Source organism: Myripristis murdjan, chromosome 9 (assembly GCF_902150065.1).
Source record: "Myripristis murdjan chromosome 9, fMyrMur1.1, whole genome shotgun sequence".
Classification (NCBI taxonomy): Eukaryota; Metazoa; Chordata; class Actinopteri; order Holocentriformes; family Holocentridae; genus Myripristis; species Myripristis murdjan.
Window position 1 is genome coordinate 31897891 of NC_043988.1, and position 15867 is coordinate 31913757.

The 15867-nt window shown below is 43.1% G+C and overlaps 1 protein-coding gene across 1 annotated transcript in view; it reads right to left on the bottom strand.

The window, feature by feature from the left end:
- The window catches only part of atp8b5a (ATPase phospholipid transporting 8B5a), a 51980-nt gene extending 36937 nt beyond the window's left edge, over positions 1-15043 (bottom strand). The window contains exon 1 of the mRNA XM_030059448.1: positions 14969-15043. The gene's annotated coding sequence lies outside the window, so the exon portion shown is untranslated. The remainder of the gene's footprint in view (positions 1-14968) is intronic.
- Between the last annotated feature and the right edge of the window lie 824 nt (positions 15044-15867).

Below are 15867 nucleotides of genomic sequence, written 5' to 3' on the forward strand. Positions count from 1 at the left end.
TTTTTTATTTGCAGCGTTTTTTTCGTTTGCATCGTTTTTTTATTTGCATCGATGGCGGTTCTCGGCCACCGTAGAAACAGAACACCACAGCGTCGGATACTGTGGCATTTATTACAGCAAAGTGATGGAAATGCACATTGAATATTTTTCCATTAAGTCAAACGGCGTTAGCGGGCAATAAAAGCCGAATCGACACCACGCCGACGTCAGACGCACACTCGTCTACAAACCAATCACTGTCGAGAACAGAGAGACTCCGCCCACACCGGCGATGATGACAGGAAGTAAAGCTCTTAAAACTGAATTTGCTCAACATCAACATTGGACAGACGAAAAGACGATTTTCTTCTTGAAACTTACTAAAACAAAAACTGATAAATTTTTTATAGTGGTTTTTGAATATTTTTTAACTGTTATTTTTCGCTTTTGGTTGTTGCCTGTCTGACATTACCCTTTGTGTGTTTTCACTGCAGGCTGACTATTTTTGTTCCATGTGTAGAGTTACTTGACTTATTTTCCGATCTTTACATCGGGCTTGCTTTTGTCTCACTGTGTTTCTGATACAGTGACGTTTTTACTGTTTTTGCACGGAGCCCTGGAGGATTGGCGGCCCCTTTCTGGAAGCTGATGGGGATCCAAATAACAGAATAAAGAATCAAGAATAAACTACAATGTGAAACCACAACTAACTGGATCGACTGTGTACAGGATAACAGAAACACACACCTCGGTTTGGACTCTCAGGTGTGGAAACGCCCTTAGTTTCTGTTTCAGTAACAAAGCAGCGTGTGTGTGTGTGTGTGTGTGTGTGTGTGTGTGTGTGTGTGTGCTGAGATGACGACATTACTGTTTTCGCTGGAGAATCAAATCAGGCATCGACACTCGTGGGTTTTCCTTGGTATTGTAAATTAAGGTGTGTAACTTCCCTTCTCTGGGTTACTCATCGTTTGTGAGGAAAAACTCTCCGTTCTTACTGGAATCCAGTTCTTTCCTGTAGAGAAGTGGAGAGTGGAGCCCTCCAGCTGTTCAGAGCCATGTGTTTCGCTTTATGGAGGTTAGGAGGTGTGTGTGTGTGTGTGTGTGTGTGTGTGTGTGTGTGTGTGTGTGGCACAAACATGACGTCAACACTCAGCTAGGAGGGAAATGGCACAAAAACCCCAAAATGTATAAAAACACACAAAACAAATCAAATAAAGTGACAATGTGGTTCTGAGCTGAGTGTGTGTGTGTGTGTGTGTGTGTGTGTGTGTGTGTGTGTGTGTGTGTGTGTTGAGGATTCCCAGACAGGAAGCGGTGGTTTTGGGATCCCGCCCTCCATGCTAGTTGCCATGGTGACATCAGTGCTGGAGCTATAAATAGCAGCCACATGTGTTTGTTGAAGTGTGTGTGTGTGTGTGTGTGTTTTAACAGCAGGAACACTGAGGCCCTGGAATGACACACACACACACACACACACACACACACACACACGCCCACAGAGCCACACACATGTAGTGCCAGTCCTTGGGCCAGAGCGTGTGTTTGTTTCTGCAACATTTTTGTGTGTTTAGGTGTACAAGTGTGTGTGTGTGTGTGTGTGTGTGTGTGTGTGTGTGTGTGTGTGTGTGTGTGAGAAAGTATGCATGTACCCAGTTTGTAACTCACCAGTAGAGGCATAACCAGGAATGGAAGACACATTTTTAGACAGACGGGCGCACACACACACACACACACACACACACACACACACACACACACACACACACACACACACACACACACACAATGTATCTACTCTCTAATAAACCTCAAAACCAACAGTCCAGCTGTTCCAGTCTCACCACAGCTCCACTAAATTAATTAACAAGTTTCCCTCCACTGTTCCACACACACACACACACACACACACACACACACACACACACACACAGAGGCGTTTCCAGCCTCCACGCCCTCCCGTCAGCGCTTTAAAAAGTCCATAAAGAAAATGTCAGCAGAACAAAGTGTCATTTAAAGTCCTCAGGCCCCTGAACTCATCACGAGGCTTTAACGAGGCTTCAGTATTAAATGTCAGACGGTGTGAAGCGCTGAACGCCGCTAAAACGTCCGGAGGGCTGCGCGCTCGGGGGTTTGGCAGATTGTCTTTCTTTCCAGGCTTCACGGAGTGTTGCTTCACCGAGACGGAGGAAGTTAAAGAGACGGTGAACCCGGGTTTAAAAAGTGGATATTCTGATTTAGCATCGTTTTTGAGGACCATCTTCATCATCCACCGAGATCTGAGTCACAAACTGTAATAAAAGTGAGTTTTAGGGGCTGCGTTTCTTACTAAAACTAAAACTGTTTCCAAAGTTTATGTGTCAGGTACTTTATGTTTCTTTGTTGACGACCTAAATAGCCCTTTAAATAAAACATAACCCCCCCACCCCCACTTATACATCCAGTATTCCTATTACATGACTATGGAAAAATATGCAAATCGCCATAAAATCTCACTGTTTGACCTAAAATCGGAAAGAAATATTAATTTTTGGTGTTTTAATGGCTTTATATTATTTCTAAGTACAGATTTTTGTTATTTATAACCGATGTGTTACAAAGTGTGTACAGGACATTGAAAACATATCATCATGTCAATTTCATGTTTACCCGGTAGTGCCCATTACATTAGGAACACTCATTAAATATGAAGCAAAAAAAATGATGTTAATCATTTATTTAGAGATGTTAAACACTCAAGTTCAAGTTGGTAAATCTACCCACCCTGTGTGGCTTCACATTGTCACCCGTGGGTGCAGAAACATCATGAAGCTGTGAGTCCTTTCTTTGCAGTTTCTGTTTTTTTTGCAGAGTTTGTCGGAGATTAAAAACCTGTAGGCGCGGTGCGATCCAATCAAAGCGTGAGCTCGGTTTTTATTCCTCCCGCCCCCTTGTTTGATTGACAGCCTGCACAGCTGCATGCAAATGATTACATTATCGCACTGGAGGCTTGAAATTATCGTATTTTAAAGAAAATGAGATCAAATGAATACCCACTCGCTCACGCACTCCAGCCAATCAGACGCTAAACATTTCATTCGCTCACAACATTGGCCGGCATGGACGCACACACGCACGCACGCCATGCAGCATCACGGACAAACGCCAAGATCGCATTTCTCCAACTCTATTTGTTTTGGGAAATAAAGCTAAAATAAACCTAGCCTTAAATCGCACGCTTTACTTTTCTTCTTCTCTTCTTTCCCTCAGACGATGTTGTCGATGGCGGCGTCACCAACTCCACCGGCCAATCAGCTCATGAGCTCGATGTCGCATTAAAAGGTATTAATGTCTCACAGACGACTCGTTAGATTCTGGGCACATCAATGACCTGAAACGGCTCCTCACAGTTTTTGCTTCATTTTAAAACATCACAGTTGTGTTTTCAGTCAACAGCTCATCATCATCATCATCATCATCATTATCATCTTCATCATCACATAAAGTTGCAAAAAAAAAAAGATGAAAATATCGGCCCAATTTCACATATCACTTGAAGTCAACAGTCCCAGCCAATGAAATAATAACAACATGAAGAAAGACAATAAATTATATTGGATTGTGAATCAATGTCTGTGTTCCTTCCTGACTAAGTCTCACTTTTTTTTTTTTTTTTTTTTTTTTTTTTTGTGATTTTGTGATATGAATCATGTTGAAACCGCAGCCGTCACCTTGTACTCACCCTCCCTCGCGCTGCAGTGAAAGTGCTACAGAAACTCCCTCCTGATCGGCAACGTGTGGTGGTGGAGAAAGGTCAGAGGTGCAAAGTGTTCCACAAATGAAGAGTTTATCTACACCGCTGTGGAAATGAGGGCGGGGCGCCGAGGAGGATGAGGCGCGGCCACGTTGGACTTCCACCGTCTTCAAGACACGTCCTCGATTTCTTGCACGCAAAAAACAAACGTTTCCTGAACCCCCCGAGGTGCGCTCAAACAAAAGGGCTAACGTTGTTCCCGGTAAACAAAGGCGTGTAACAGTAGCTCGGTGTTACAGTCACCTGTGGCTGGCTGAGGAGGTCAAAGGTCGCGCAGATGAATGGGCGTCTGTCCGCTCGCTGATCTCTGGTTTCTCCACCAAACAGTGCGCTATTATGAAAACTGACCGCTCGTTTGCAGCTCAAAGAAAAGAGCTTTTTCCCTCTGAGTGCATGTGTGTGTGTTAATGTGCATGCATGTTTGAGTGTGTGTGTGTGTGTCTGTGTGTGTGTGATGTCCACTGTGACTGTAGATATGATGGTGCTCTACCTAAGGGCCATAAAACAAAGCCCTTTTGTGCAGGTGTGAGTGTGTGTGTGTTATTTTCACGTTCATTAAACCTTAATGAGGGAGCCACGTTTTGTTTGTTTGCACTATTTTATCGTCCAAACATGACAACTTTTTTTTTTTTTTTTTTACCTCATAAAACATTCAGATATCTCATCTATGTGCCTGATCTCATTGTATTATATTCGTCTATATCGTCTATATTTCACAGTTTCAATAAATAAATACAAAATCTGACCTTCTTTATCTCTGTCTTCAGTGGAATCAGATAATAGAGGCCAAATTTTATTTTTTCATTCATTTTCAGTTTTGTGTATAACTTTAAGTCGATGTATTCTGACTTTTTTTTTTTTGCATTTTTTTTTTTTTTGGCAAATTGTGCTCGGTGTGCTATGTTTTTTTTTTTTTATGACCCTATTTGTTTTTTGATTGTGTTGAAACTCACTGGAATATGGACAATGAGGAGAAATAAAATGCCTTATTAATTTCAATTTTCAATTTTATTTTGTATTGTGTCAAACCCAACAGATATCGGCCAAATCCATGAACCTAAATTTCCCGCAAGAGGAAGCACAGGGCGACAGCGGCGAGGAGAAAAAAAACAAAAAACATTTGAACAGGGAGAAAAACCTCGAGCAGAACCAGGCCCTGGGTGGGTGGCCATCTGCCTCGACCGGAAGGGTGGAGAGAGAGAGAGAGAGAGAGAGAGAGAGAGAGAGAGCAAGGAGGAAAGAGCACATTGCAGAATATCATTGCAACACTATCATATAACGTCATCTTTTTATGACTGCGTGCACGTCCAGTCAGTTCAGAGGAATCAGCAGCAGCGACACAGCAGGACTTAGTCACCACACCGTACATGCATTAACATTTATGACTTTAATGCTTCCTGACGTGAGAACCTGGATGTGAAACACTAAAAAAAAAACCCTCTTCTCACTGTGCCAACAGCGCTGCAGTCTCAACGCTGTACACTAGTCGGGTTTCCATCCAAATATAACGCAAATTTTAACCGTATTTTCAGAAAATCGGCAAAACGAAATGCGAGTCTATGCGCGTTTCCATCCACTTCTGTTGTGCGAACATTTGGAGTCGGTTCATCGAGGTGAACAATAGGTGGCGCTGATTCTCCAGCCGGGTGACATTATACAAAAATCAAAACTTTGTTGTTTGCTATCCAGTGTAGCCGTAATATGTTTTCTTTAATTAGTTCAAGAAATGTTTTTGGTCTGTCCAGCGGAGCAGAAGTCACATGATTATGAACATCACCGTTTATTCGCTAAACCTGTTTCCATAGCAACTTATTCGCATTTTCATTTTATCAATACACCAACTTTTCCACCTCCACCCAAGTGTAAACACTTTTTGTTGAGATATTTGGAGTTTTTATTTATTTATTTATTTTTTAAATTTTCAGTATTTCCGTTCTGGTTTTTACTGCGCAAATTGAAGATGGGAATAAAAACAGGTGGATGGAAACCCACCGAGTGTCACATCACAGTGAAACGACGTGGGCTCAGACGGGTGCGGTTGTTACATAACAGTTTCCATACGTCCACTGCATGGACACCACTGGGCCACTGGGAACAGCTGCGGTGCATTCAGGGCCCTGGGCGAGTGTCTTCCCGGTGTTTGACAGGGGTCAGGATAAACACGGCCCATTGTTGAGGACGGGCAGAATAAAATGCATGGAGATGGAAACAGCCAGTGTGTATTTATGTGTTTTTGAGAGAGAGAGAGATAGATGAGACGAGAGCGCGGTTGCTTTTAGAAGTTACATCAGAGAGGCTCTTTAGTTTTGTGAAATGTACAGGACAAAAAAAAACAACAAAAAAACAGGATTTGGAGTAACCCTTAGGGGCTCTCCAAACTGTTGCACAACAGGAACAAAACTCTTCAGGAAAATCCTCACACAGCATGAACTAAACTCTGATTTCCACAACACACACACACACACACACACAGGGAGCTCCGCAAAAGACGCTCCGTGGCTTCCTTTGGATCTTAGGTGCTACCCCCCTGATGAACCCCCGTTTTTAAGAGTGCAGAGTTTCCACAATCGACTAAACCAACATTATGTGCTGCTCCGCTATCAGCAGCCACTTGTCTTATCAGGCTGCCTGCTATTATTAGCTCCCATTCCCACTGTATTCATCTGAGACGCCCGGGGTCTACAGGCAGTAAAGTCACAATGGAGGAGAGACCCTGTTATTTGATTTCCGCCATCTTGGTGCCCCTCCTTCGCGAATCTTCCTCTCTGTGAGAATGGAGAAACATCCTGTCTTGCTACTGGATACTTCAGACCGTTGGCCGCTGATTTCCTCACAGCGCAGAAATCAGACGGGGAACAGAGCGTTTTTTTTCCACGCCTGTGTTATGAAAAGCAGCAACACATGCAGCTAATAACGAGTTATCATAATCCGTCATAACAAGTCAGCGGTGTTGAAATTCCAGCTGGAGCGAGACCATCCCCGTCCTAACGTTTGACTTTCACTGTTGTTTTAGTTTGTGTGTCTGGCGGGACACCGAGGAAACCTCCCCTCTGTCGAAAACAATACCTGCACTGTTGATTTTGCAAAAGCTAGAGCGATTGTCGTTTGACCATGTCTGGCCACAATCTGTCTTCAGATTTCATTAAAAAAAAAAAAAAAAAAAAAAAAAAGGATATTAGCTGTTAACACACCGACAATTGCAGGAAGGATCAGTTACAAAGGGTTCCTGGTAACGGCTGCTGATGGTAAGAAAACAGGACTTTTAGCTCTTAAGGGGGCGTGTGAACCATCTCAAAGATTTTCTCAGACGATGCATTAGACCACGTAATAACAGGACCACCACTATGCAACCACAGGCTTCAAGTTTGCTGTTATACACTCCAAAATAAAGACTAAAAATGCGATTGGCAGCATGTTAGGGGGAAAACGTCCTTTTTAAAGCCAATCGCAGAAACAAATAAATTGGCATATATTCTTATTATGCCCCATCACCCCAATGAGACTGTAGGTTTCCCTTTTTTTGACCAAATTATCTTCTGGTATAGAGTGTGACCAGTTCAAACTGAAACGTAAAATAAAATCTATAAACTGCGTTAGATCTGTAAAAGTGTTAAGATCTCTTGTCTCCTTCATCTCTTTCATGTGGTTAAACAAAGTGATAAAACATTGTTTGGGTATGTAAATAAGAGCGTGCCGTGTGCAGTTTACTGACATCCCATCACATGACAATTAAAATGAAATTAATAAACTGTAAGCTGCAGTGTCTCTCAACTCTCTACTGACGGTGATGAGCCGACAGAGCTCCCAGACATTTGGGGGCCTGAGCCAAAAAATAATTGAGCACCCGTTGGTGTTTTACCATGAATAAGTCAATGTAGATCCAAAAAGGAAGAACAACTTTTAAAAAATGTATCTTTATTTTATTATTTTAAATTTTATTTTCATTTTTAGTTCTTTTTATTCTTCATTTTCTGGGGGAATTTTAAGCAATTTTTTTTTAAAATACAAATTTATTTATTTGTAATTTATTTGGTATTTTTTGTATAATTTTTTAAGTAATTTTTGTGCTAATTTTTTTTTGTTGTTGTTGTTTGTTTTTTGGAGGGTTTTTGTTTTGGGGGGCTAATTTTATCACCACCTTTTTTCCCCAAATCAAGTTCATTTGCTTAGGTATCAATGGGTTAAATGAGCTTTCAAAATAATAATAATAATAATAATAATAATAATAATTATACTAATGAACACTGAGATTTTTTAAAAGTGACACGTGATGCCAGTGTGCTGAAAATCTGACACGTCACCTGTGTGCGGAGCCCCTTCCTGCTGCAGAAACATACATGATCATTAAAGGGCTAATCAGTCAAAACATCACTCAGTGTCCTGGTTCCTGGTTCCTGGTTCTGAAACTCAGTTTTCTGGCGCCTTCACATTCCCAGCTGCTGAGCGATGAAGCGCCGGGCTACAAGCAGGTGAGGACGTTTCAGCAGAAAAGGCAAAGAGCCTCGCTCTCGAGCCAAAAATGACAGTGTGTTGTTATTACAGTATTTTGCCTGGTGATAAATTACCTCCGACAAGGTGTTTCTTTTGGATCTCTGCTCCAATTAGTAGGCTCACTCCTTTCTATCGTGACTTTATGCGTGTCAGTCACAGCTCGAGGGCATGGGAACAAAGTCTGTATGCCAGAAAATTGCAAAAAGAGTAAATCTTTCCTGGACAAGTTAATGATGATAAAAAAAAAGAAAAAAAAAAAACCCTCACAGATTGTGGCATTGAGCTGCAGGTGGATCTAGGTCACACTTGAGGTGCAGAAATGAGTCAAAGTTTCAGTCTGCAGAGCGGCCTAGATTTCATTTGCCCACCACTCGACCACAACCCAAACGAAACTCGTGTCCTTGCACATCGGCTAAGGGGTCTTGGCCAAAGCCTGGAGCGCTGGGTTACATGACACACTTTTCACGGCCTGCTTGTTGACCTGCAGCTGCACTTTGGAGCCGTCGCCGAGAGCAACGGTTTGGAGAAAAACAATTTAACCTTTTTTATCTAGAATAACGAGACAAATGATCTGCAACACTGATGCTCTATTCGAAAACTCAACGTAGGAACCAAACTTTACGTTCACATTTATGTCTATCTGTACAAGTTCAAGTCTCAAGTCATAAAAACTAGGACTCAAGTCAGACTCAAGTCCATTTCCAAGATTCAAATTCTGCAAGAGTCCTGTCTGCTACCCTTTGCCAACTACCATCATGTGCTCAGAGCTGTCGGTCATTTTGTAAAAAGTTTTTTTTTTTTTTCCCCCAAACTGTGTTGATCTCATTTTTTTGGACCCAAACTCTCCAAATGCGTGCAGGGCCAGACCGCAGCAACACTGAACCAGCAGGGTTTGGGGTTTCTGACAGCCTCAGCGGGGCTCCGACGGTTGCTTCTCCTCTTGCAGCATCACCTCGCTGCTTTATTGTTTTTCCAAACCAGTGAACCACACGAACCACATTTGTTTTGCCGTTTGGTTTTTCTACCGAAACACTCTCAGGAAAAAAAACTCGACCGCAAAAGTTGTCGATAAGTTGTCCTGCTTTGTGCTTTTATTACTTTTATCCCGCCTCCGCCCTTCGCACAGTTACTATATTAGTCTATTTTAACAAAACCATTGTGACTTTTGACTCATTAATTATCAGATCACTCACTGTAAACCCCACCTGCGTAAAGGAACAGAGACCCTGAATCAGTCGCCATCTAACTAACGGCTAAGTTAAATAAACAATAGAGGTAAGGCACAGAAAGGGGAATTCTGCTCCAAGCTATTGTAGATTACTTATTAACATGTTCCTGAGAGGGTTTCGAATCTGTGTGTGTGTGTGTGTGTGTGTGTGTGTGGGGAAGAGTAATGCGTCAACTTGTGATTACAAAATTAGTCACAAGTCAAATTCTTACTATTTCCCTAATGTCATGATTCATGTCTGTTCCCATATGCAGATTCTTCTAAGAGAGACATAAAAAAAATCAAGTTTTGGCTGAGGAAAAGTACCGGCATTATGCATTATGAGGGAATTACACCTTTAGGAATATGCACCGGGCAAGATGTTAATGTAAAACCAAACCTGTTTTATCGGCCTTAATCACAAACTGAGAGCAGCATCCCGACCTCGCATATTAAATCACGATGGATTTTTCCTCCATTTTCCCGAATGAATGTCGGGTCTAAAGGAGTTTTTTGTTTCATCGAGGTCTAATAAATCTTCTAGGTGCACGGGAAGCGGTGACCTGAGACCTCGAGCTGGATATAAAGTGTCTCATAAACAGCAGTAAGAGCTCTGTCCAGGCCAAAAAAAAAAAAATACAGCTGAGGCTCTTCACCCGCTCCGACCCACCAGGCATGAAAAACAGGAAGTTTGGGTCTGTCGAGTGTTCAGTTCACTGACGTCACATCACAGCATTTCCCAGTAGTGACCGTCTTTTGAGTTTCGAAAATGAAAAGTCATCTCCCACGGCCACTCGGTGCTGCAAACATGAAAAGTCTGTGCCTTTAACATTTTGCCTCTCAAGCTCGCCTTTTTCAGGTTCAGTGCCTTGCTCATCGGCACGTCAGCTGTGGGTGTAGAGGGACGTTAGAGCACCGCTCATCCACTCCTCGATTCACACCCGGATTTTTCCTGCTGCTCCGAGGGACTGAACCGGCGACCTTCTGGACACAAGCCTGTTTCCACCGAGGTGTGAAATAACAGCTTTGTTTTCAATGATATTGCAAATTTACACTTCATCATTAAAAAGTCACAAAACAGAGAAACAGTCAACTTTTCCGCTTCAGCAGTCGGAGATACATTTACATTTTTGAGGCGCTGAGGAGCTTCACTACCAAGAAATAACAAACTCTGACATCAGTAAACTGAACACGAGTCAGATTTAAACTTTTTTTTTTTTTTTTTTCCTTTTTAGTGTTTGATGGGATGGAGGCGGGGAGGAGGTTCTTCTTTTGAGAAGTCCAGATTTTTTTCTGACCAGAGAAACTTTCTGCTTTAAAGTCAGAGAATGAAAAAAATCTTCAAGATGCATAGCAGTGCAGGGGACAGCAGTCACATTCACATGTAAATATATGGAAACCAAACCAATGTCATGTGAAAACCGCAACATGCAAAAAAGAAAAATGAATGGGTACTGGGGACCATTCATAAGCATTTTAGGAAGTTTAAACTTGATTTTTTTTGCCCCAATTCCAATAATTTCTGACCCTGATGCCAATATAGATATACAGACTAATGCTGAATTGATTGGTCAATTAGTGAGTCAGTTTCAAAATGTAAAATTTATTGATTATAATTTCAATAATCAATAAAACATTTTGGTCATTTATTAAGTAAGAATCTAACTGGCTGATTCCAGCTTCAGTTAGCTCACCAAAATGCTCAGATTTGATTACATTTACGTTCATATCATTATAAAATTAGTACTTTGTGGGGGTTTTTTTGCCTTCCTGGGCAGACAATCTTTAGGTTCTGCTATCTTCCCCTGAACAAGTCTTCATTTTTCACACTTTAAACACTAAAAGATAAATCGGTCTCTAGGAAAAAAACAATCAATCAGTTAACTGAAAGTGAATAGACTCATTATTTGCAGCCCTAATGGTCCTAGATGCACTGAAAATAGAGTCATGTCACCGCTTGGCCTGATCAGACCTTTTTCCATGTTACAAATGACTGGCACCACAGCCAATCACATGACACGGACAGAAAAGGGAGATGCAGTTATGAATTAATTGGCCCTTCGATGACGGGCACAACAACAGGAGCAGGAGCCCCGATGGAGCGCGCGGAAAACCCCGAACAATCGGCCACACTGAATTATTCACCTGACCTCTTGGGCCACAAAGCCGGCGAGAGTGGTCCCCTCCCCTCCTCTCGTCTTACCTGATAAAACCCTGACATTTTGATTGACCTTTTAAGCTTAATCATCTCGCCGCTCAGTCGGCCTGGCAGAGGCGGCGGCGTATCAATGTCCCGCGGTGACCTTGTGTGTCTTTTTGCATGAGCGACCGCGACAGAAACTTGGATTTTGACCCACATCTGGTTCACGAGATTAGTTTTGCTCACCGGAGCCCCTTTCAGTGACGAGCTGCAGAGGCAGTCGACTAAGGAAAGAGTCAAAAACACAATTCTCTAATTTACATTTTCCAGTACAGAGCGCTTTAAGTTATTCCATTCACAATCTCACCTCTTTTAACTCCTGTTATTGTTTGTGCACTTTGCTGCTCTCATGCCGTTCCACTGCTTATTGTATTTGATCTTATTTGTGGGGTTTTTTTGTGATTTCTCACCATCTTTTTTTCCAGTGTGTTTTTCTTTTTCTTTTTTTCTTTTTTTTTATCGTACATGCAAAATACACAAGTCCAAATTCTCTCTAAAAGTGGAAGCTGCACTCTGAGTTCTCATTAACTTACATGCCCCAAAAGGTTAGAGCGGGCCAAAGAGAAACATGTAAACATAAACAGTCCAGTGCCTTATAAAGGATCAGTTCTGACAGGGAAATGCTGGGAAATTAAATATGAGCTGAGCAAATGGGATTGAAAGCTTCGTTAAAAAACTTCAGTTACTTTGCAGGAAACACTCAACCTGACGCCACGTCTCTGTCAACACACCACAGTGGCACCGTGCTGAGTCTTTAGTGAGGGAAATCACCACCAGCCACTAAGTTTTGACTGTGGCTTGGTGATACTGAAAATGGTGAAAGTGGCTGCTGCCGTCACTGGCAGGTAGTCAAACAAAGCGGTGGCCTGAGAGGTCAGGTTCATGCCATGCAGTGCAACAGTAGTGCTGCTGACTGCGAGTGGACCGATGCATACAGCATGACAACCAGGCACATAAAGTAAATACAGATGTGACAATAACCTGAGCGCTGTTTCTCTACTTTGCTGATCCAACCCAAAAAGCATGTTTGGATAAAAAATACGTGTTGCTCTCTCACCCAGGGGAACCCTTACACTCTCACATATCATCAGTCTTATGTTTGGTGTGTTCCAGCAATTGTTTGGTGATGGAGTGTCGTCATTTTTCCATTTGGTGAACCCACTTTCCCTCGACCTGTTTTGTTTATTTCTACATCAGTTCATTATTTCCTGCTTGGCCCAGAATGACCCGCAGCCCCTGACTTGAACACAGCATGTCTTGATGCAACCCCTTCTCCTAAAATTTACTTTCCTTTGCAACTAAACTACATTCTTGATTACGTTTAGGGGTTCAGGCAGTATTTTAAGCTAGTTTTGATAACTTAAGCCACCAAAAGTACTTGGTTAAGGTTAGGGAAAAGTTACGGTAAGGCATAAAACATATACAAAAAACACCACTTTTGACTCAAATATGAGTAATTTGGGTGAAAGTTGGTTGTTTGACCTGTCCACCTGCCCACCTGCATCCTGGTATGGTTCTTGTGATGCGTTACAAACAAACGTAATCCATGACAAAAATAGTTTCCCCTTGAAATGTAACTGAGAATGCAGTTCAAGTGGTATGAAAACTGATTTTTTAGAAGACTCTTTGATGCAAAGAAGCCCTCGCTCTTTCATTATGTGGGACGGACACCAAAACCTGACATTTCCCTTTAGATCACTGAGACATTTTCCACTACAAACTCCACTGTAACTGCTGGAAACATCTGGACAAGATGCCACCTTGACTACGACTGGCCAAGAGTCCATGGGAAGAGGAAAAACACCCACACACTGGATTACAGCTCCTGATGCTTTATTTGATTTGAAGTTGTAATCCAATAGGGTCTTGTCTTGTTGGGTAATGTTTCTTAGGCAGTCAAATAAAGTGTTGGGAACTGTAATCCAGTGTGTGGATATTTTCTCTCCCTCTATTTCCATATGTGTCTTTATCCCGCACCTGTCCCAAAAACACAGCTAGATAGATAGATAGATAGATAGATAGATATACTTTATTGATCCCAACCAGGAAAAAGCTGATCATGTGCACACATTTACGTTCCACTGTGAAGAAGGAAAACACACCAACAAAATGCACAACAAACCGGCCCCCCAAAACGCAAAGTACATCCCAAACACTTGTTTTTGCGTACCAGCGTTTTGTTTACATGCTTTCTGGTGACCTTTTCCTTTCAGCTACAAGCAGCAGTCTGTACTTAGCTGTTTGTGTGGGGGGGACTAATTACAGGTTCCATCAGAGGCTCGTCATTTGATGGTATTGAGGAAGTGTGAGTGCAGCAGACTGATGCAGGAGCTGGAGGACCAGCAGAGGGGCTTGAGCTGCCTCCGCTGTGAGGTGACCTGGGCTTTAGTCATCAGTGACATCACTGGCCGGCTTCCTGACAGCCGGCCTATCTGCAGGCCACAGCCATGGTTTTGATAATCGCATCACTACTCAGGCAAACGTGGCTCTTCCCTTTAAATTGAACACGTTCAGTGGAACTTGTTGTACTTAAGTAACTCTGACTTCTCACTTCCTTTCACAGTTGCATGGAAGAGAGCACTTACATTTTTTTTCTCTTTCCTAAAAAGTAACTGAGCAGCCTTTCCTCTTTTACCTCTACTTATTTAAAACACGGGCCCAGCAACAGTACTCATGCATGAGTGGCACATTCCTCCACCACAGCACAGCCCAGACGCACAGCTCCATCACATAAACACGGACAGACCGCATGAGATCCACCTCCATGTGCGGCGGTCTGATGCTGCTACCAAAAGTACAAAACAGTTCACTCTTTGGCGAGCTGGTCAGGCACCATCACGCCTACAGCCACAGAGAAGTTTGACTAACAATAATAGAGGAGTTTAAATTCCACAGTGTCCGCTTTGTAAAGTCACAGACGCGATTCCGCATTCAACAGACTCCAGCGAGGCGATGATGTGCAGCTCTGACTCTGAAATTTCACAGCTGGCACTGTGTTCGAGGCTTTCTCTGTCCCAAACCCGGAATCCCCAAACTCTCCAGCTCCCTCCTCTAAAGCTCCCCTCTCTCCGCGTTGCTTTACTACCGGATTCCCAAGAGGAGAGCGAAGAAAGCGGACAAGGAGAGGAGGAGAGGCGGCACTCGCCCATTCACTGCAACTTCCTGTTCGTCTGTCTGCCTTTCACTCTCTGTGTCTCCCCCCCAATATAAACCTCACTTATTATCACCCCTCACCCCGTGCACCCACTCTCTCCCATCCCGCTTCACCTTGACCCCCTCCACCCGGGACGGTGAGTCTTACCGTGCGCCCTGGCTCGGTGCGTCCTGGCTGCTGCGCGTCGCCAGCGATCCCGGGAAAAAAAAAAAACCACTGAGCTGCGAGGGAAAAAAAAAAAACAGAACAACCAAGAGGCTAATGTTTTCCTTCTGGCTCCCCCCACCTCCTCCTCCTGTTACTATTCCCCTTCACGCCCCTCTTCCCTCTCTCTGTCTGCTACACTCCTCCCTCACCGCGCCTCCACTCCCCTCCGAGGGCGCAGGGTTTTGCTCCAAGTTGCTCTCAGTTCAGCTCAGATTCAGGCAGCGGCATGACAGGAGTGAGGAAACTTTCGATGTCTCATCATCTCTGGAAGTGAGATCACTCGTTTGTAAATGACTGGTCACGTCAGGATCAATAACAAAGCAAACAAAAAAAACAAACAAAAAAAAAATGGTGCCGCCATCAACAACAACGCTGTATTGTATTTTCTCAAAAGCGTCATTTTCATTAAACATTTATTTTATTTCAGTCTGTTCCCACCCTCGCCGTAGGACACATCAGGTGGAGGAGCTGTGTGTGTGTGTGTGTGTGTGTGTGTGTGTGTGTGTGTGTGTGTGTGTGTGTGTGTGTGTGTGTGTGTCTGCCCTCCTCTGCCTGCTGGACATGACATCAACCAAAATCGGCCCATGATTCAATTCACGAGTTCAATTCATGTATTTATAATGTCCTCCATCCTTCCTGCCCTGCTCTCTGTCTCTGAGAGCGATGACATCTGAAAGAGTTCAGTCTGACGCCCCTCCCTTCCCTTTCTTTCTCTCTCTTTCGATTTGTTCTGTCATGCTTCTTGTTCTTGTTCTTCTTTCTTTCTTTCTCTCTTTCTTTCTTTCTTTCTTTTTTGACCGCACTGATGCGGCGGCGCTGCTCTCGGCTTTCTGCTGTGT